The sequence below is a fragment of the Neofelis nebulosa genome, chromosome 4 (assembly GCF_028018385.1).
Source record: "Neofelis nebulosa isolate mNeoNeb1 chromosome 4, mNeoNeb1.pri, whole genome shotgun sequence".
Taxonomy (NCBI): domain Eukaryota; kingdom Metazoa; phylum Chordata; class Mammalia; order Carnivora; family Felidae; genus Neofelis; species Neofelis nebulosa.
The window spans coordinates 58,765,958-58,790,045 of record NC_080785.1 but is presented as its reverse complement, the minus strand read 5'-3'; the positions used below and the strand labels follow the sequence as shown (position 1 = coordinate 58,790,045).

The 24,088-nt window shown below is 34.7% G+C and overlaps 1 protein-coding gene across 12 annotated transcripts in view; it reads left to right on the top strand.

Moving 5' to 3' along the window:
• HDAC9 (histone deacetylase 9) overlaps positions 1 to 24,088 on the top strand; it is a 938,649-nt gene that overhangs the window by 108,601 nt on the left and 805,960 nt on the right. The gene's annotated exons all lie outside the window — the stretch shown is intronic.

The following is a 24,088-nucleotide window of genomic DNA, read 5'->3' as shown; positions in this document are numbered from 1 at the left end:
GTCCGACTTCAGCTCGGGTCACGATCTCGTGGTTCGTGAGTTCGAGCCCCGCGTCAGGCTCTGGGCTGATGGCTCAGGGCCTGGAGCCTGCTTCCGATTCTGTGTCTCCCTCTCTCTGCCCCTCCCCCATTCATGCTCTGTCTCTCTCTGTCTCAAAAATAAATAAACATTAAAAAAAAAAATTTTTTTTAAATTTAAAAAAATAATAAAAAAATAAACAGTCTGTATATTCTAATTGGGTTAATGGATCAATGTTTATCTGTATTTTTAATTGTTTTCCTTAGTACATTATTATTTAGGAAAACTGGATTAGAAAGATTTCTGAGGTATTCCTGGCTTGCATTTGTTAAAAATTAAAAAAAAAAAAATTTGTTTTAATGTTTATTCATTTTGAGAGAGAGAGCCTACAAACACAAGTGCGGGAGAGCAGAGAGAGGGAGAGAAAAAATCCCAAGCAGGTTCCGTACTGTCAGCACCGAGCCCGACTTGGGGCTCGAACCCTAGAACCCCAAGATCATGACCTGAGCCAAAATTAAAAGTCCGACGTCTAACCGACTGAACCACCCAGGTGCCCCCTGGCTTGCATTTTTAAAGGTGAATTGTGTATCAGAAGACTAGGAGCCTCAATTGTGTATAATTTAATACTAATAAATAAAGTTGGGTTTTGGGTTGTCTGTGTGAAATTATTTGATGATTTCAGGGAATTTATTTCCCACTGCCAAACTGTATTTAATTGTCTTCATTGTTGTCATTGGTTTTGGCACTAAAATTGTCGTATAGTCATAATTGCTCAGATTAGAAGGGAAATATTGAAGAAGTCGTCCTCCAGTTATTAACAGATTAACAAGCATAAAATAGTTGGATATGTTTGAGGAATGTCAGATAACCTAATACCCAGGGGCATAATATCCCAAGGAGAAAATTTCCTAATGTGTGTTTTGGGTGTATGGAGTATTAATGTGGGTATACCAATTCTATCATGTAAAGAATTGCGAAGGAAAAGTTTTAGGGGAACCTAAAAGTTTTGCTTTAGCTTGTGTAATAAACTTGACTACATCAATATCTGGAAAATAATTAGAATACCAGATTATGTTGAGTGCCTAAAGAAATATGTTTGACAACTTTTAATTTTCTTTCCTCCTACACACCACTTCCTAGTTTGTTTCTGGCACACCAGATGTGTCTCAACACAGTAGCTGATCCGGGTAGAGTTGTGTGAACACCCGTGGCATAACAAATTTTCTCATTTTCATTACATTTAATGAAACTAAAATTGGAAGGAGCAGTGCATGTGGCAAATAGTGTTATAGAGACATAAGGGGTAACTTGTCCTTTTTCCAGACCTCTGCATCAGTGTGCCTTTTTTTAAGCTAATATTAAAGTTTGTATGCAAATGATGAATGTACACAAACAAGGCTCATTGTAACCTTGCTTTTCATAGTTAGGCACCAGTGGGCTACTCTTGGTGCACAGAAGTGAAGAGGGATGACTGGTGGAGGAAAGTGAAAAAAAATTACTCACAGGGAAAGTTTTTTTATTTTTATAATACTCTATTTTCTGTTTTCTAGCTTCTTTGAATGGACCAATTCACTCCTGTTTTCTTAGCTTAAAACCAGCTTTAGTTCTTGATCTCCATGGAGAAGATACTTTCCATAGGCATTTTTATTTTGTCTTTCATTTCTTTACTGTAGTAATTTCCCCATTATTCTTACTTAGCCTTTTCTCCATTTAAGTGCCAGGGCATGTACTATATTTCAGAAAACTGTAATTTTCTTTCAAAGAAATTAATTTTGTTTTTAGCTTTGGCTTCATATGTGATCCGTTTGTGGGTCTCTAGTTTTGAATATCTACCAGTAATTTATAGAACCATTTTTTTCTCAATTTTTAATTATAGAATAAATAATATTAAAAACAGACAGGAACTGTTCCTTACCTTACCAACCTGTGCAGTTTGTTTCCTTTCGGTTTCAAGTCGTATTTGGTTTCAACTTATATTGCCGTTTTCAGGTATTATACTCTTTAATGAGTGGTTTCCAGGAGCAGTTGCTTGGTAATCATTAGTTTACTTAATCATTCCTCTGATGTTGAAGATTTAGATTTATAATGTTTTGCTATTATAAATTGCATCACAACAAAAATCTCTTTGAATATGGCCTTTCTTTTTTTTAATTTTTAAAATTATTATTATTAGTATTATTATTATGGGTCATTATTCACTCAGTTTAAACTTTCTGGCCTGATCTTATTAAGTTAAAAGTTTTGAATATTTTTATGGGTCAAAGGATGTGATTTTTAAGAAATGATTTTTGAAGTGCTTTGTCAGATGGCTTTCTACTATAAATTGCCAACAATAATGTCTTGGCTTTATCAATTTTATTTTTCTAAGAACCTGGGTATTGTTGGATATTGTGTCTTAGAATTTTGTATTTGTTAGTTAAATGTAAAATGGTACTTCAGTGTTGCCTTAACTTGCCTCACTTTGATAAATAAAATGCTTTAATGCTCTTTTTTTTCGATGTGTACCTAATAATTTGATTCCTATGTGCATGTCCATGTTAGTGCCTTATTTTTCTTCAGCATCTTATTTTTCTGTCAGTTTATCCCCTTTTGTAACATAGAAAACAACCTTTGATCTCTTGTATTTGATAAACATTTCTGCAATATGTTGTTTTCCTTTTACCATGACTATTACTTTTCTTAGTAAAAGTTAAAGATTAAACTGTAAAATTTACATCTTTTTGTTTCTTTTATTAACTCAAGGTTTAGAAAGCTACCATTGTTTCAAAAATACTCAATTTTATGCTCATTTTTATGAGCTAAATCATATATGTATTATAAATGCAAATATACACAGACATACACACACAGAAAGACAGAGAATAAGGAGGCATTAGTATTGTAATTATATTATGCAATATAAATTTTGACCCATTTTCCCCTCAGATCACTGGTTATCTCAATATAATTTATTAAATAGCTTTCCTCTCTGATCGTTTTGAATTTTTATTATATCATTACATTCTTACATATAATTAGATATTTTACTGGACTTTCTATTCTTATTTGTTGATGTATCTCAAAATACATGTCAAAACCACATTATTTAAATTATTATTGCTTTATAATACATTTTAAAATCTAGTGGGCTCAGCCCTTCTTTTAAAAAATCCTTGAACTTCTATTATGTACCAGAAAAAGTGAGGATAGAAGAATGAAAATTGCCAGTTTCCCCACCCCTGGTAATCAAAGTCTTGCCAGGAAAACAGATATGAAAAAAACCCAAAAACTGGATACATGTATGATATGATAAAAATCATGATAGAGAGGTGAATACAGAACTGTGGTAGCACAAAGGAAAATAGTATGTTTTCACCTCTGTATTTTTTCTAGTTCTAATGAAAGTTTTGTTTTAACTATAATTGCTATTTTATGTCTACAAAATACTTTGAGAATGTTTGGTTTTTTAATCTTGTAATCTCATTTAGGATTATTGTATCTTACTTATTTCTAAGTTAAGTTCTATAGTTTTCTTGAATATGAAATACTTGTTAGAAGAATTTCAAGTTAAACATGTACATGTTATGAATATTATTTGTGACAGTCTCCAGGTAATTCTATATTCGATTTATTTCTTTTAAAAAGGCCTATCTTTTGGGCTTGCTCTTAAATGAAAAATTGGAGCACATACTCCTTCATCTCTTTTGGGGGGGCACTCAAACATTCATTGATAATACTTCTGGGTTTGATAGGATTTGATACACATACAAGACACAAATGTGGAAGTGTTATCGATGTTAATTTTTGAAACCAATGGTAGGTCAATGAGAAATTCCTGAGCCAAGGAAACCATATTCTTATGAAAATGTGATTGAAATTATAGAAAACAATCTGTGTTCTATAGCTGTGGAAACTTTAGACGGATCATCTTTGACATGTGAATTATAGTTTCTATCACTGCAGCTGTTAATTGGTGACAAGGAGGGATAAAGTGTATTAAGGAGTTTTGGAAAATAAAACATAAATACATATCAAATAGTAATTATTTCTGGAATTCTGTACACATAAGGTGTTTAAACCCTCCTTTTTAAATGCACACTAAAACTCATTTCATTATTTAAGTTTTATAAGGTATTCTTTATTTAAAAATAGTTTTGTATTGGCAAATTAGGTCAGGAATAAGCAGGACCTCAGTGACGTAAATAAATAAATCCCAATGGATAACTTTCTTTGGACTTCCTCTTTTGTGTAATTCTTTTTATGTATAAGAGCACATCTCTTGGCAAGGTCCCATTATAAAAGAGAAAAGAAAGGTGGGGATGTGGGGGGGGGTAAATATTCCCAGAGAGACTCCTTGAATTTCAGCCCTTTCAGTTACATGATTATTCTTGTGGTTACAGGAGATGAAAGGATAATGAGGACTTGGTTTCCTGAGTCATAAAAAATAATTTGGATATACACAGGGCCATTTACGTGAATAAATAGATGCCTTATAAAAATTCTCTTTGGGGAGGTACACTAAAATTATTTTAGTGTCCAAGTTCTGTGACCTCAGAGTAAGTTCAAGTGTAGGGAGAAGCATGGCAGGCACTTGATAATAAATTTAGTCCAAGTGTTTAATTTATGTACTTCTTCATTCAAAAAAATGATTTGGGACATCTTATAAGAATATATTTGACTTAATAATGAGAAAAAGCGCAGAGAAGTAAAGATTCACTATCAGGAAAATATAAATAAGTGGGGAGTCTTAACCACAAAAAAGAAAGTAAATATATTTATATTTATTATTCATATTATGTCTCTTATTACATATACACATGCACTCGTCTTTTATATATTAAGTCTTTACATTTGTGTTTTAAAAACAGTTTTTAGTAGTACCATTAAGCTTTGTAGTATTTTTAAGTGATGCCCTTTAAAAGAATTGATTTACCTGTGGGTGATTTCAAATCAACCTGTTCAGTACCTAATTTAAGAGTAGATGGATTAAAAAAGTTGGGGAGAAAACAGCAGCCATAATAAACAAGATGTATAAAAGTTACTGAATTCTCCACTTGAGAGAGAGTTTCAAATATTTCTTAATAGTTATCCAGATCACAACCTTTCACATTTTCTATCTTAATATCTATGTCCCTTTTCTACCTTACCATCACCTGCAGCCAAAACAAAAGAAAACAAAACAAAAACCCAACCAACCAAACAAAAAAGAAAAAATAACTCCCCTAATCTGAAATCATTTTTGTGTGGGGCCTAAACATTTGTATCCAAAATATCCTAGCACATCCATTCTAAATTGTCATGAAGTCATCATTGATAACATAGAATATGGAAAGAAAATTAAGAGAAAAATTTCATCTAGTTGTCAATGATAAAGGAAAGAGAGTTGAATAATAAAATAGCATGAGTTAATAAAATAACAACGAAAGACTAGAATGTACCATGAAAATTATGTAGTGTGTAAATCCTGAGTAACAGTTTTGAAATATTGAGTCTGAAAATCAGACCTGCAATTTCTGCATTTGTTTTTTATTATATACAACTTAATTGCCTGTTAGTTAAGTCCTAATCCATCAAATAAACAAAAATAATTATCAACCTACCTTAGCTGTTTTCCCTTTCCCTTAAATCTTATTTTCCTTATTTATTATGTCATTATTTCCAAACTCCATTAGTCCCTTATACCGCTCTAGGTATGGATATTTTAATGGGAAGAGACAGGTAGTAACTTTTTGGTTTTGTGATCTTTTATATTCTGATTCAATAAAACTTTATTGATAACCTACTTATGTAATAGGCACTATGTGAAGAGCTTTTTCATATCTTATCATACATTACTTCTCATAATAACTTCATGAGATAAGTAATTTATGGTCCTAATTTAATATAGGTGAAGACTTATTTTAGGGAGAGACTAGCCCAAGGTCACATTGCTAATAAGAGCTGCATTTTGGCTCAAACCCGTCTTTGACCTTGAAACCAATGTTCTTTCCATAGCCCTATCTCTTGCTAAGTACTCCTGACTTTTACTTAAGATACCCTGTACTCTCTGTTATTAATCATGTTTGTGTAAAATGTAGTCATCTCTTAAGTAGATACAGTAAGGCTGCTATTGTTATCTGGGCCAAATTGAGGAATTGAATCATGGAGATGGAGCTCTGTTGACTATACAGTGGTCACAAGGGTTAGTTCAAATTTCCATTGGTTCAAATCAGAAAGAGGGACAGTTTTTTAAGGGAAAAGGAGTATGTAGTGGGTTTTTTGTTTGTTTGTTTGTTTTTTTGACACTGATGTTAGTTTTCTTTTTGCCTACTAAGGACAACTGCAAACACTATGTACTGTAAACATTGTATCTGATATAATGAGGAAATTGTGAGTTGCATAGTAGGAATTCTTTCAAACTTGACATTTATTGAGCACCTCATAAAATCCAGATATTCTACTATGTTCATTGCTCCATCCTTGAATAAGACATAGATCTGACTCTCCAGGAACCTACGGTCTAGTGAGACTTTCAATTTGTAATAAAGTAGCTATTTTTCAAACAATTCAAATCTAGTAAATTTCTTACTAGAATCATCACCTCTGGGAGTGCCTGGGTGGCTCAGTCAGTTGAGCATCTGACTCTTGATTTCAGCTTAGGTCATGATCCCAGGGTCATGAGATCAAGCCCCACATCGGGCTCTTTGCTGAACTGGGAGCCTGCTTAAGATCTCTCTCTGTCTCCCTCTGTCCCTCTCCTTTGCTTGAATGGCTCTCGCTCTCTTGCATTTATCACTTGTCTAATAAAGAATGTAAGTTCTGGTTAAGAGAGTTTCTTATTTCAGGCAATGTAAGGTAAATCAGTTTGTACCATGATTTTAAACCTTTTTCAAATATAACCCGCATTTTAGCTTTAGAATTAAAGGATGTTGAAAAGAGTTCAATATAATGTAATTGAGTCACTTAGAAGGCCTATTTTAAACCAGTCACTTCCTTTTCTTTCTTTGTGCCCTATGAGACACAGACTTGCAGAATCAGGAAAGCATTGTTTTTGTTTTTTGGGATTTGCTATATTATGTGGAACCAAAACCAAGTTAATATGAGTAGTGCTTTTAAGCTCAAGGTAGTAAGTGACATTGAAATTTTCTTTTTCCCTTCTAAATTTGGGCCTGAAGGAGTCATGTTATAAATTGACAATTTTTATTTATTCATAATGAAATGATCCTTTTTATTTATAGCTAAGTTCATCATTTTAACACTTAATCCTCCGTGACAGTCTGGAGGAGGGGAAACTTGGCAACCCTTTATTATTATCTGTTTTTACCATCAGAAAGTATTTATTTGTAACAAGAGCATGGCAATGACGTAAAGGATAGGAATGAAATACTCCCTGACATTTTTATACAGGGCGGCCTTTCCTTTGGAGTCATGACAGTAAATATGACCATAATTACTTAAAATACAGACAGAGTCCCCTGTAAAATACAAAAGCATGTAACTATAGGTGTGGAAGGAGAACATCTAATGATAAAAGGAGAAGATGTCGGCCTTGGATTAATGTTTCAGAAACCCCATCAGTAACCATCTACACAACATTTCATGGACATTTTAACATTTATTTATTTTTGAGACAGAGAGAGACAGAGCATGAACGGGGGAGGGTCAGAGAGAGGGAGACACAGAATCCAAAACAGGCTCCAGGCTCCGAGCCGTCAGCACAAAGCCCGACGCGGGGCTTGAACTCACTGACCGTGAGATCATGACCTGAGCCGAAGCCAGCCGTCCCAACCAACTGAGCCACCCAGGCGCCCTTCATGGACATTTTAAAGCAACTTACAAGCTCTTGCCATGTTTCACCACCTTTGTGACTGTAAAAATCCACCCACCAGAGAAGCCCACAAACTCACACTGCCAATATTATAAATCTAAGATATTTAAAATGTCCATTTTCAGGCCCTGATACTGTATCTTGAATACAAATATAGTACTTAGTGGATGAGTTTCTTATATTTGTTTTGCGCCTGACAGTGCTGTCAGATCTTGAGGGAAGCCCAGTGTCAAGGGCATATGAAATGATTTGACTTTTGCCCCTGCATGTGCGAATGATGAGCTTTGGTGAAAGTGTTGGTATCCTCATGATTTCCTTCTGACACAGTCATAGTATATATGGCTATTAATTGACTTGGTCTCTGTGACATACAGATGTCTGCTGGAATCTACTGATGACAAACAGAAAGAAAGACCTACTTGATAATGGGTATTTTAAACCTGTGCCTGAAAGAAAGAGTTTTGTGGTCATGCGTTCAGCAAGTGCTTTTGAGTGCAGGTTATTGTGCTAAGCTCTGAGGATGAAAACTGTGCAGTGAAGACCTGGCCCCTATAATGATAGACATTGAAGTCCATTTGGAAGGACATAAATAAACAATATTTAAAGCAATATAAAGAAGTGAATTGTTGAAATGCATTATTAGCCCTGTCAGTAGTGAGCTCAGGCTGTGGGGTCAGAAGAAATAGGTGTGAATCCTGGTTGCCTTATTCACTGTCTTTTTTACTCTGAGCATGTTACTTAGCCTCTCCAAACTTTTGTTTCCTCATTTGTACAATGGGATGATAATTGTACCATCCTGCTAGGCTGGATCAGGCAACGCAGTTGAGTTTCTTGTTGAGAATCTTCTTTTGGTTATTTCATAAGACAGAGGAAGTGTCTTTTCTGTGTCCCTCTCTTGGAACATCCAGAGAAGAGCGCATTCTCAAAATAAGGTGTCAGACTATCATATTCAAGTTGTAGTCCATCCTGCATAGCTGAAGACCAAACCACAGTTTTACATAAACCTTTTCCTTATTGAAGGTAATTGTTCATTTATTAATGCAAATGCCTTGTGCCTTGGGTGTGTGAGCCCTAAAAATATACTTCCAGGGATAAAAATAGATCTCTTGGAGTTCTGAGATGCTGCTTAATCAGAACCAGCTGCAAGCTGTCTAGAAAATGCAAGTTATATGAGCCAGATGGCTTTTGCCCTTTTTGCTTTAGACAGCATGTAATTTGGATAACTACAGCTACAGTAATACATTTTGCCAGTCACACTGTTTGATAAACATATTTGTTGAGAACAGCCACTTCCAATTAGAGACCCAGTAAAATGTTAATTTATTTTAATAATTTTTCCCTCTGGGGTAAGACGAGGAATACTTTGAAAAGAAATGCCTGTTCACAGGAGAGAGTACTGTTGAAGGTTTCTTGTATGCCAGTGGTTAATTTTTAGGTTTGGCATTTAAATAATGATGAGGAGTATTCATGACCTACCCTTCCAGTTTTTTTCTTAAAATTTAGTGTATATGTGAGGAACCATGATTTTCTATATTTAACAACTATATTTGTTTTACCTGTGGAAAGATGATTTGGGTAGTTTTAACTTTCTTTGATACGAAGCTAATTACTATAAACTCTGATAATAGTTATTGAATTATTATTTGTACCCACAAACCATCATTAATGTGGTATTTCTGGGATTTTGCGTTTATGACTATGATCTATTAAGAAGGAATTTTCTCTAGTAATTGATATAACCATGAGTGATTTACACTGACTGAAGATAACTGTAAACCTCATCACTAATATTAGCTAAATTCTAGTTTTGTCTAGTTCTTGTTCAGCTCTGATAAAACCACAAAGCTAAATGTTTGGGCTATTCATACTCTAAGACATAAGCTCAGATACAGCCTGCTTTTAAGCGATGTGAAATTATCAGTTCCATTTTTCACTAGTGGCACCACTTCTTGGAAAAGCATTTTGAAGCCTTGATCATCCATTACATGTGATGAAGTATTCTCTATTTCTTGAGACATCTACCAGGCAGCAAATAATAGATTGCTGAGCACCTCTGAAGGATCTCTCGTGTCATAATTTTTCTGTAGTTGCAAGCCTTCCAGACTTGTGAGTTTAGCAGTCCCCCAGTGGTCTTTCTTCCTTACCCAGTTTAAAAAGGAGAGGGTATTTCATCTATAGGATTAGTGATGTTAGAACATAAATTTCACTATAATAGTAGCTTCAGGTTTCTTTACTGTTACTGTAGTACCAGGAACTCTGCTAATCACTTTATACATTACTGCATCTAAGCCTCCCAATAACATAGCATTACAGGGTGTATATTTTTATCCTGTTTTACAGATAAGGAAGCAATGGCTTTGGAGTATAATTATTCAACATCATACCGAAAGTGTCAGAGTCAGAATTTGAAGCTACTGTTGTTTTAATGGTTTCTCTGACTCATGCTCTTTAATTCCACCCATTAAGCTATGAAAAGTGGCATTTGACTTAGCCATAGCTGTTTTCTCAGAGATAAACAGATGCCTCTGTCCATTCTTGTATAGCAGTGATCTTCTTAGAATTTATTTTAAGCTCAGATTAATATGTGAAAAGGTCTAATCTCTCTCACTCCGCTTCATTAGATATATTGTAACTAAGGTACTTTAAACCTAAAAGTCATATCACTGGGGAAAATCTCATTTTGGTGCTTTTCCAATATGTAGTTAAGAATTATATTGATACGCAGTGCTTTGAGAAACTGGTAAACACTTGTGTGATATGAAACAGCATAGGAAGCAAGTGTTTACCAAATTTACCAAAGTGATATCCTACTTTTATGTCTTTAACAAACTAGTAAGATAAAGAAATTCAGTAATGAGTAGAGCAGTTCATAACTGTATGTTGTGTCCCAGGCAGCAGGAGATAAAGCAAAGCGTTATTTATAAAGACATCTTAGTTGAAGTACTGTCCACTGAAAACAAACTGAGGATCATGGAAGTATTTTATTATACTGTTATAATTATTTACATATGGAACCATAAAATACTTTCTTGAAAGATAATATAAAATGATAGAAAAGCTTGTACTTAAGTACTATGGTTTAATAATGGACTTACGCTATCTATTAGCAAATAGTTGATATTATTTGTTGTTTCCTGGAAATGAAAGGGGGATATGGGTCAAAAAATATTACTTTTTAGTAAATTCATTATTTCTTTTCTCATTTAAAATAGTATATTTAAATAATTATTAACCTGTTTTTCGTATCTCACACAGTACACTCAATTAACATATAGATTCAAATGTGAAATCTGATAGTGCTTGACCCAGTTGAAGAAAACGTTTAATGTCATTAGATGGGAGACATAAATGGCCTAGAGAGAATTTCAGTGCTTTCTTTACGTGGAGAGATATAACTTGGAATGACCCAACAAGGCTGCTTTAGTCCATATGTATCAGTTTTCCATTAACATGTGAGGTGGTGCTATGAAAGGAAAAGGATGCATGAAAAATGATCTCTTCCAAATTTATCTGTGTTTATCCTAAGTGGGTAAATTGTTCCTTTTTCACTGTATGAGGGTTTAGTAGGTTAGTAAGTAGTCTGGTTTGTTTAAATGATTTAATAAGGAAGTATTGAGCATCTAAAGAAATGACTTTATCCTTGTCCTCAAATAGCTTTTGGCATTTGGCACCAAAAGGGTACAATGTTATGTGACTTAAAATGTGGTCCCAGAACAATGTGACTCTTGGAGGTTAGTGACTCCAATGAAGGTAAGATAGATGAAGGGAGATCTTTTATTCTCTTTATCCCATAAGGGACTTTTTTTGCTTTTGTCTTCTTGAAGAGAAGACGAGTGTTCGGCTGAAAATGTATGTTATCGACCCTTGGGATCCATTGGCATATTTCAAGCTGTTATTGTCAATCGTGTAAGTCTTGTTCCTTGAAAATAGAGAAGTCACTCATCTTGGTGTATCAATTCTATAAGATGGCTCTCTAGAATTGTGTCATTTCTTCATTATGGCTTCTCTTATCTTGTACCTCTTCAGAAGGCCTTTTTTTTCCTCCCTTTCTTTTTGCATTAGGTAAACATAATTTTATTTCCAGGTGTGTAACAGTATGAGATATAGGGATGTATGTATGCATGTGTATAGGTGTGAGAGAGAGACAGAGAGAGAGAGAGAGAGAGCAAGAGGAAAGAATGGGAAGAGGGAAAGAGAGAAGCAAAAGAGAGGAAAGTGATGGAACGATTGAGTGATGTTTTGGTTGTATGTGACTGTGGCTTTTCCTGAAAATTTTCCAGCTGTTGTTGGCGTACTGAAAAGTTCATCCAAATCTCATAATTTCTTACGGTTTTCAGTTAAATCTTGTAAAAAGATAAGCAACAATATTATATACGCATATAAGTTGCCTTTCCAATATTTATAAATCTTAATTCTTTTTTTATTGTATTGGTAAGAATGTCAGGCTTTCATTCTCATGTTAGTGATGGGCATCATATATACATCTGACTTTATTGAAAACAACTCTGTTTAATGCTTAATAGGGTGATAACTATACATTAAACTATCCTGGTTTACTAACCCATGAACATGTATCCAGATAGTTACATTTTTTTGAGGGAGTGTTCTGTTTTAATTGCTTTTGACTTATTGATGTCATAAATTTATTAATAGCTTTCCCAATATTAAATCATTCTGGATTTCCTGAAATAAACTCAACTGGACATGTTTTATCATGATTTTAATATGCTGCTGTGTTTGATGTATATTTCATCTAACATTTTTGCCTCCATGTTCATAAATAATACCTGTAGTTTTCTGTTTTGTCAGCTCTTTTTCAAGTTTCAGGGTTAAGTGTTAGTAGGCTTGTCACTTATGATTGAACAACCTGCACGTCATCACCTATCCTATCATTCTTTGCCTAGCTACAGTACTTTTACAGATGAAGGTAGTATGGTATCTTGAGAAAGGGACCTTTTTAAAACACACAGGCTACCATATCACCTAGCAGAAAGGTGAGGGTTACTTGAACATCCTACAACAGATTAAAAAATATGTATATCCCCGTATTTTTCTATGCCTTCACTGTTTAAAGAAGTAACATATTAAAATCATCATGGCCTGGAAACGTTATTTGGCAATGGTTGTTTACTTCAATTTTTTCTAGAATTGTTGGTCTGTTTTGACATATATTCTACTTTAAAAAATTTTTAGCAACAGACTGTATATAGGAATCTATATAATTTTTTAAATCTTTTCTGAGGTAGTGATTTTTACCTCTCATTTTATTTTTGGGTCTTTCTTTTGAGAGCAAAGATTAGCTCTTTCTGCTTTCTCTCTCCAAATCCCTTTACTTACTAGAATTGTACATATTTTACTATTTTTAAGAAATAATTGTTTATATCTTTAGTGTTACTTTCCTCTTGCTTTCCTTAGGTATAGTTTACTCTCTTCTTAAAAAATTATTTGCATATTTATATTGAATATTTAGTTAATTTATTTTTGTTCTTTATTTGCAAAGGGCCTTTCAAGGTACGTTTTAGGCTTTCTAACTTAACTGTAACTGGAGCATTCCATTTGTAGGACCTCTCTGCTGCTGGATTAGTGCAGGTATGTTACCTGCATGAGGATCCTTTGGAAATATTTAGCTTGAAAAATTGACACTGGGACTTAATCTAAAATCTGTATCAGGATTATACTGACAATGTCTAGTGTTCTAAAGTGGCATTTTGGCCAAGCGTGGTGGCACGCACCTCTAGTCCCAGTTACTCGAGATGCTGAGGTAGAAGGGTTATTTCAGCCCAGAAGTTCTGGACTGTAGTCTGCTACGCTGATCGGGTGTCCACATTAAGTTCAGCATCAATATGGTAACCTTACGGGAGTGCGGGACTACCAGGTTGCCTAAGGAGGGGTGAACCAGCCCAGGTCAGAAATGGAGCAGGTCTGAGGTGGCATTTTGTTCTCTAATTTTCAAAGCAGTACTAGTTATCCAAAAAAATTTGGAATACATATAGAGAAACACACTTTATAACTGTATAACTACTGTATAACAAATTACTCCAAAATTTCATAATTTAAGACAATCATAGCCTTAAAATATTTATTTTCTCACAGTTTCTGAGAGTCAAAAATCTGGGAGTGGCTTATCTGGGCTTTTCTGGCTCAGTGTTTTAGGAAGTTGCAGTCAAGCTGTTGAGTGCTGTTGTCATCTGAAGGCTTGAACAAAGCTGGAGGATCCATTTCCAAGATGGTTCACTCACATGGCTATTGGTTACAGTCCTCAGTTCCTCTCTGGCTGTTGGCAGAAGGTCTCAGTTCCTTGCCATGTAGACCTCTCCACAGAGCTGATTGCTTTCCCCAGAGTGAGTGATCCCAGAGAGTAAGATAGAAGCTCTAATATCTTTTATGAACTATCCTTAGAAGTGACATAAGGTCCCTTCTCCTTGATCCCACCTTACCAACCTTGATACAGTGTGGGAGTTGACAGCACAAGGAAGTGAATGCCAGAGGTGGGGGTCATTGAGTTTAGTCAACACACATATCTCAGGTTATAAAAATTGTCTTCAGCCTACCATACACACATAGTGGATCTTCCAGTGGTTTATATTTTTCCCCTCTCAATGCAGATATGACCTTGAGCATTTGCAAAAAACAAATTAGAATATATGTTGTTTTAACCTTTTCTCACATAATGGCACATCACAAACAATTGTCATGTTATGAAATAGTGTTCTAAAATAGGATTTTTATTTGCTTGGTTGACATCCATTCTGTGAGCATGCCATAATTTATTTCTACCAATCTCCTAATATTGTTTTTAATTAGGTCATTTTGGGTATTTGACTAATGTAAGTTGTCATATAATTTTTTTGCCTCTAATATTGTACCATAAATTCCTAAAGATGTCATTGCTGGGATGAGGCATATAAACATTTGAAGGCTTTATACATATACTGCCAAAATATTCTCTGGAAATTTGTATTAAAGTTATGCTCCTCTTGACATAATAAAAAAAAAAGTCTGGCTTCTTTTATGCTTATCAATACTACGTAGTATATTTGAAAAATAAAAGGGCCTTATAGGGAACATGGTATCTAACTGTAGTTTTAATTATTACTTTTGGACTACTAATAAGGTAGGAGAATTACTCTGACAGCCTTATCTCTGAATCTGCGTATTCTTTTTCTTGATGTTTAAGAGTATATCTTTCTTGTAATTACTTTTGAAGGTGCAAGTAATTCTCATTAAAAAATATTATGGTTTTCTTTGAAAATGTATTTTATTGGACTTTTCCTTTAGGGCTACGCAGTGGGACTGTTCTGCAGTGAGCTTGAAAATGTTGGGAAATAATTAAATGACTGAAGCACTTTCAAGGTACTGATCACTTAGTTTGATGGCTACTAAAGTATCGCTTGCTTATATTTTATTGTTTGAACATTTGCTAGAATAATCGGTTAAAAGTAAGAAAAGATACATTTTTTTTACTTTTGTTGTCAGCCATCTGCCAAAATTTGGTGAGTGTTAAGGAACATTTGTCCAGGGATAAAAGCATAATTGAGAGTTGTCTAGTCTTAAAAAAAAAAAAAAAAAAGAAAGAAAGAAAAGAAAGAAAAAGGAAAGGCACTCTCAGCATTCTCATGGCTGTTTTTACTTGAAAAGTCTTCCTGCCCAGCACTTTCGGATCACTGGTGTTCACAGTGACGTACAAAAAAATTAACCTCCTGGACAGTTTTCTGGATCTCAAAAAATTTTCCTTTTGATAATAATTGATTTTAAACTTCAAATGTCATTAAGAGGCTGAGACAGTAAGCTGTGGTGGAACATGAGCACACATTTTCTGACGAGGCAGAAGCAGAGTGTAGCAGGGAGACCTTGGGAGTCTGAAGGGCTTTTTGACAGGCAAATCTGTTCCTTACTTGCTTTGTGATGTTGGCCCTTTTCATTTCCATTTTCTTACCTGTATAAAATAAAAGAAGCAAAAAGCCTCCTTTCCTGCATTGTTTTCAAAATTATATGCTATACACATAATGCCTGGCATGCATGGTACATGGATGAAGCAACAAGAATAACTACAGAAATGTATAATCTTCTTGGAAAGTGATATTTTCACAAGACCTAAACAAAATGGAAAATTCAGGGATTTTCAGGTGAATATTAAATGTATGCCATAATTTTGATCAAGAATGTATGTGATGTTGTATGTGGATCTTGAGAAATTTAACAGAAGACCATGGGGGAAGAGAAGGGGAAAAAATAGTTACAAACAGGGAGGGAGGGAGGCAAACCACAAGAGACTCTTAAATACAGAGAACAAACTGAGGGTGGATAAGGGGGGGCGGGAGGGGGAAATGGGTGATGGGCATTGAGGAGGGCACTTGTTGGGGTGAGCACTGGGTGTTGTATGTAAGCCAATTTGACAATAAATTATATTTTTTAAAAAAAGAATGTATGTGATGGATGGGGGAGGGGGGAGGCATGGGCAAATACTTGTTTTTTTGCACCAGCGAAGAAATTTGCTGTTATTATACTTATAAAAGTTTTCTAAAGGATTCAAAATAGAATAATATTAGCCATGACTTTCTATTCCAAAGTGACCATGCCAGGCAAAACAAGTCATAGACAAATCATATGAACATAAAAAGGAAACGAATAGATGTGATAGATTCTGTGGAACTGGCTCTAAATGTATAATACATACACATTCATGATTTTGTTGGGGGAGGGTTGGATCTTGAAGTGGATTTGAAGAGTGGATTGGCTTGCACAAGACTAAGGGAGAGGCAGTGTTCTAAATCTGGAGATGGTATGAACACCCGCACAGACTGGCATCCACCTGGTATTTTGCTGGGAGTAAAATGACATAACCTTGCCTAGAGAATCTGTATTTGAGATTCAGTATGAATAGGGAAAGTGTAATCAGAATACCGAGAACCTTGATTATCAAGCAGAAGAAATTAAGCAGATACTAGATCATCACTTGAAGCTCCTGGAGCAGGAGAGAAGTCATGATTCTCAGGTTTGAGAGTCTTTCATCTAGAAGTGATGCAGTGCCCCTGTCACAATCCAGATATGAAGATGCATGCTGAAAGTCAATTTGATAACCCAGCAATGAGGTGTTCAGTCCAAACACTGCATCTATCACTTCTCTCTTGCTCAAGAACTTCTAGTGGTGTGTTCTTGTTCCTTTATGAATTTATTGTTATAAAAAAAAGGGAAATTAAAATGTGAGGTGGTTAGGGGCGCCTGGGTGGCTCAGTTATTTAAACATCTGACTTTGGCTCAGGTCATGATCGGCTTGGTTCATGAGTTTGAGCTCCATGTGGGGCTCTGTGCTGACAGCTCGCAGCCTAGAACCTGCTTCAGATTGTATGCCTCCCTCTCTGCCCCTGCCCTGCTCACTCTCTCTCTCTCTCCCTCTCTCTCAGAAATAAACATTAACATTTTTTTTTTAAATGTGAGGTGGTTGGTTAATGGTTATTTACCTTTGTGTGGCTTTCCTTTGTTGTTCTTGTTGTTGTTTTTATCTTAGCACCTTATTTTTCAAGTAGGCCAAGAAAATGCATGCTTTTAAAATCATGTAACTATAATTATACAATTACATTTACTCTATTGTTTCACATTTTTTTTTTCTTTTCTGGGCTGCTCACTATTAGTTATCCTGGCTTCTGAGCATATTTTGAGCCCCCTTTTTTTATATTTTGCATTAATATTAGTCTCAGCATCCCATTTAATATTCACACATCCTTGTAAAGCAGGTGATGTTTTCCCATTTTACAGATATGTACACTAAACTTTCTCAAAATTAGACATCTGGTGAGTGTTGGTGTAGAATGCTCTGCTGTATAACATGATGCTTCCTAAGAGAATCTGGGGGATGCACAATTTTTGGCAGGAGGAATGAGTTCTAAACTAAGAACAGTAATGTTCATTTTTTTATGCCATAGAGAGATAGATAGGGAAGTTAGTCTCTCTTGCAGGAATCCAGTTTAATTCTTTCTCAGGGGTATAATATCCAGTCATATGGCTGTTCCTCTGCTTCCTGAGGAAGTGAAATTGTTCACTAAATTGGGTGGTGGCCTTCCATATTTAAATATAGTTAGAGCTTGCTTTAGTAAAACTGTTCAAAACCACGGAAAATGTAAAATACTTGATCTCCAGAAGATTCTAATACTATTCAATGATGAAAAAGAATATCTTGTTTCTACTATACTAATTATGAATTTTCCATATAACTCTAGCTTCTGAAAGAAACGAATTTGTTTACCATTAATGAGAAGAAATTACTTTTTCTCCTCCTAAAAATTATGATGCATAGCACAAGTTTTATAGGCTGTAGGGAAGTTCTTAGTTTCTGAAGTGTAAAAAACATTTTGAAAGTCAAATTAAATTGGACACCTTCTTATTATTAAAATTTCTTTAAATGCTCTGCCTGCTATGGGTTATAATTCTTGGTTTCAAGTACTAATGGAGATTTTACTTGCAAGTTAAACTCTGAGAAACATGCTTGTGAATTCTATTGTAAGTATCTCTTTTAATTGCAGTTCTTTTAAAGAGGAAGTTAACACTTAGGTATATATTAATTCTTGACAAGGACCTTATTGAACCTAAGCAAAAAATGTTTTAAAAAGTCAGGTAGCTGTTAGAATTATGTGGAATCTGAAACTAGCAGAGTAATTATTAGGAGTTTCTTAATCTCTTATTTTTTCCAAAATGGAAAGGTCTCTTTTTTTCCTTATGAAAAGAATTCTCAAATGTAAGAAAGTATCCAAACTATACTTTACAGTATAAATTAAAAAGTGAAAGCTTCTTATAATCTTATCCCACTGAAATGACCGCTGATTACAGTTTAAAATATATTCTTCCAGAACTTTTCTTTGCAATTACAAACCTATATTGCCACTACATGTATTTGAAATAGGACTGATTCATACTGCATATGCTATTTTTTTTAATTTTTAAAAATGTTTATTTATTTTTGAGAAAGAGACAGAGACAGAGAGAGTGTATGAGTGGGGGAGAGGCAGAGAGCGAGGGAGACAGAATCTGAAGTGGGCTCCAGGCTCTGAGCTGTCAGACAGCACAGAGCCTCCCCACCCCCCCCCCGCCCCCCCCCCCACCCCCCCACCCCGGGGTTCGAACTCACAAACCACAAGATTGTGAACTGGGCTGAAGTCAGATGCTTAACTGACTGAGCCACCCATGTGCCTTGCATACGCTATTCTTTAATTTGTCTTTTCTTACTGAATATTGACCTATTGATCTATTTCTGCATTAGTAATTACAGATTTACCTCGTGGGTTGTTAACTTGTTTTGCTATTTTAATAACAGTGTGAAAAATATCTGTTTTGTTTGTTTTTGTATTTCTCTATTTCCTTAGGCTATGTTCATACAGTAGAACTGTTAGGGAAAGGTAATGCATCTTTAAATTTCCATATACCTTCATAAACTGCTCCCCAAAAGGTTTTACCAGTTTATTATCTCATCAATATTGCATGAGAAAGTTATTTGACCTTACTCTTTTACAGTACTGTGAATAATCAATTTTTGCTAATCAGAAAAGAAAAAAAAATATTTCTGTGATTATTAGTGAGGTTGAAAGAAATGTCCTATGTTTGTGGGGCCTTTGTTTTTCTCTTGGGGAGCAGTTTGCTTGTGATATTTGCCACATTTTTCTTAAGGTGCTTATTTTTCAAATGAATTAAGAGCTTTTTAATATATCCTCGATACATATTGTAAATCATTACATACTTTGAATTTTGCCTTTACTGCGATATTTGTTGCACAAAACCTTAAAAATTTGATATACTCACATATGTCATTCTTTTTTCTTATGTTTTCTGGCTTTTGTTTCTATGCTAAGCATAAAAACCACAAGTAAAGTTTGTTAGACACCTAAACACTTTATGAGCATGCGGTCATCCAATCCTCATAACAACCCAATGAATAAGATACTATTAATCCTTTTTTTTTTTATAGATGGTGAATAAACAACTTATCCAAGGTTTATAGTTTTAAATGATAGCACCACAACTCAATATAGGCATATATCTCCCAAACCCCAAGATTTCTGATGCAAACAAATAACAAAGCCTCCTCTATTGTTTCTACTTTTTTTTTAAAATAAATTTTTATATATAATAAATCCTGTGGAATTCTTCATTTTAACAGTGTGAGGAGCAATAGAACTGTTTAATTTTATTTTAATCTTACACTAAATGTATATACACATGTGTCTCTTTGTAGACTTTTTTATTATCACCTGTAATTTCTCTATTAGTATCATACTGTTTAAATTACTCTACTTTATTTTTTCTCTTTAAAACTCCCCTTAGCTCTTCTTACATACTTTTTCTTCGAGAGTCAATATGTTAAATTAGGTTTATAAAATCTCTCTTCAAAATAGTTTGCAATTGCCCTATTAACATCGTTACAGTATTAATCATCCTATCAGGAAAATAGTACATCTTTTAATTAGCCTTTTTAGTTGTTGTACAGTTAACTTCATTTAGGTCTCAGACATTTTTATTTAGGTACATCCCTAGGTTAAATCTTGATTGTGTTGGTTATTCAAATTTATAACTGCGTGCCATTTTGGCAGTGGTATATGCTACTTGTCATTGATATTTACCATGTTGATTTCCATTTTATGATTATTATGTTAGTTCATATCCTCTTTTTGTATACCATTGTCAGAAAAGAAGGAATGGTTTCAGTTTGTTGGTGGCCAAATCTTCTTTTTAATGAACTATTACTATCTGAAAATCCAGTTTCATTCATACGCTCATAGGTATTAGTTGATATGGATTCTGGAAAACCATTTAAAATTATATTTGAGGGGTGCCTGGGTGGCTCAGTCGGGTAAACGTCCGACTTCGGCTCAGGTCAGGAACTCACGGTCCATGGGTTTGAGTCCTGCGCCCGGCTCTGTGCTTATAGCTCAGAGCCTGGGGCCTGCTTCAGATTCTGTGTCTTCCTCTCTCTCTCTGCCCTTGCCCACTCACGCTCTGTGTCTGTCTCTCAAAAATGAATAAAAAACATTAAAAATTTTTTTAAAATTATATTTGAAACCATAACGATTTTAGAAAACAAAGTTTTTCAAAACTGAACTGAGAGTCATGTAGCACCATTGAAATAGGCAGAATTTCACATTTAAATTGTCAGCACAAATCGTTCTATCCAAACAAGTTTGATTTTTTTCCCCAGTTGTTGATCCTTTTGCCATACATGTAGGTTATGGGAAGAGTTTGGTATTCCCTCGAGATTGAGGGCCACAGGAACATCACACACACACATCACGTGCAGAAACTCTTTTCTATTCCTTACATTGCTGCTCTGTCTTAGATAACCAAGGGAAAGGAGGCCTTAGTTTACATTTTCTTTACAAAGTGTGGCCAAGGATTATAGAAGAAGAAGTGAATGGAGAATGTTTTAGAAATTGAACTTGTAAAAGAAATATGAGGCTATGTAAGTATAATATAAAGTAATTATTATAGCGAAAGAAGGCCAGAAGGAGTCAGAAAAGGGAGAAAGGATCATGAAGAGGGGATGAAATGGGAAAAGATTAAGGGTATTTAGACACTTTCCCCCCAAAAGGCTTGAAAGGAAGTTGGAGAATATGGGGGATTGAAAAGGAAGGAAGGGGCATGACAGTATGAAAACCATGCAACAAAATAAAGACAAGGAACATTTAGTAAAGCTGACAGATCCTTGCAGATATAGTTGGCTTAAAAAACAAAAAACAAAAAGCCCCACCAGTCTTTTCCTTTAAACTGTTCAGTATCTAAATAAAGAAGTTGTTGATTTCTCTTTAGCAGGCTATTTTAGTAGTGCATTTTGGAGATTTCTTCATGGAACATTAGGATATTTTACTACCTGACTGAAAGTGAATAAACAGAACTGGAGGATTTCTGCTTTGCACATTTCTGAAGCTTTATTATATCCTTATATAGGTAAAGAGAGAAGTTATACACAGAGTATGCCAAAATGACCACATGCTTCACACTTGCACTACCTCTTTTTATGAAGCTAAATTTGGAGTTTTCAAAACCTCCTGTTTAAAAATACATGCCAAAGACTTCTGCTTATTGCACATTTTGTTCCTGTCCTGTACAACTTAGATCTTCCTTTACAATTCTTTTTGGAATGTTTTCCCTTTTGTCACAAATACAAAAGGATATTGACATATAATCCTTCATTATGTTTTATGCAGTAGCATCCTAATTCTCAAAGTTTGAGAACATATATATTTTTTCCTTCAAGTCTAGAGACAAATCTTACAAGAACGTTTAATTATGTATTCATGCATATACATGGACTTTTAAATATAATTGAATGAATAAAAATGAAGTTGCCACAAATTAGTTTATGCAGGCAGTCTTCACTTAAAATAACAGATACTTTACAAGAAGAAACATTCTCGACAGATTATAATTCTATTATGTGATTTATATTTTTCTGATAAGTTTCATTAAAAATAATAGATTTGTTTTATCAAAGGGAAAACTTGTCCCTTGATTTTACATAGGAAATAATATTCAGCAATGTATCAGTCCTTTTAAAATAATATATTTAAACATAAAATAACAATACTATAAAGTTTATTAGCAAACACATTTAGAATATTAATAGATGTCTTATGCTCAATAAAAATGTTAAAATTAAAGATGAGAGTTTTAGAAACTCTCAAAATATAATTATTAATCTACCCTAATTTGACTCGTAATACAATTCTTTAACCCATTAATCTACTTTCCAAAATACCAACATGCCTCTTTTTTAACTATCTTGAACTGTATTTAACCATACAGGCCTACATTTTATTGTATGCTCCTGGATAAGATAAATTTAGAGTATGTGAAGTTTAAGGCTAAGATGCTGGTGAAATTGCTGTTTGAACTGTTTTTTAAATGTGTGATTTTTCTGCAGTGAACTAATGGATAAAAATGATCTGCAAATTAGTGAATTCCTAATGTGCTAGCTCATATGTTTCCAATTTAGGATTTATTTCAATAGAGTGCTATTAATAAAATTTTTTAAAGTGTATTTTAAAAAGATTGATGTCAAGAGTCTAAAATTCATTACATAGAAAACATGGTAGATGGAATTTGAAAGTAAGAAATATTTTAAGAGTAGCTACAACCTAACTGGAGGTAATAGTTGTGTCTGAATAGTGGATAAGATGGCAGGATGGCATCTAAGTACTTACTTGTTTATTTAATAAGCAACAATTTCGGAGCACCTGCTCTTGGCGAGGCGCTTGCTAGGATACAGGGACTGTAATGGTAAACCAGACATCTCTTCCCCATCTTTCAGAGCTTATAGACTTAGCAAAAACAGTGCATAGGTATTATGATTTGGGGGATTGAGTGTTCCCAAGAGAAATCACTCCTTGTTCCTATATGATTTCTGAGCAAAGTGAGAAATGAAAAAGAGTACGGTGGATGGGAAACAAAATTAACATGTTTATACTGATACAGATAGTATACTGATACAGATAGGGCCAAGTGGGCTTTCTGATACTAAACCCCTTCTCATACTATGAGAAATACACTCATAATGTTCTGGGAGGGCTGGGCAACTACATGCTCCTCTGAAGAGAAGCATCTGGCCCCTGTGACATTAATAGCATTGAGAAGCAAAGCACATGCTCTCTCTGGGCAGAATGGTTCTTTTTTCCCGGGAGAAAGACACTGTGTTTCCCTTTTAAAATTCACCATGGCATAGTCACTCCTTTTGGGGAAGACTAAGGGTGTCACACTAGTAGGTAGTGTTCCTCCCACGTGAGAGAAACTTCAAAAGTGGGAAAGAGCATTCCCCCTCTGAATAATAATAGTGTGTGGTAAGCTAGGGTTTATGAGAAAGGAAGTATGGAATGCCATGGGATCATAAGCTAGTTTTGGGCGTCAGTGGTAGTGAGGTTTAAGCTGCAGGAGTCGCGTGTAGGACTGGGGAAAGATTTTGAGGTCAGGATGACAGACTTGTATTGATAACGTCTATAGAATTAAGAGCAATTTGGCATGGTCAGTCACAGCCTAGACTATGAGACCAAGAGTGGAGAGCAATGCTGCAGGTATGTGAGCTGCGAGCAAATCTCAGAGAATGTTGTGAACCAAATTCAGGTGAATGAAGGGCAGTTGGACACATTGTGAAAGTTTTAAGCAGAGCAATAACACAATCAGATTTGTGTATCATGAGTATCATTCTGGTTGTAATTTGGAGGGAAGCAAAACTGGACAGAAGGAGAGACCTGTTAGGGAAGGAGGTTTAAGGTTGGGAATGCATAGATTAGTCTAATTTTGTGCCTT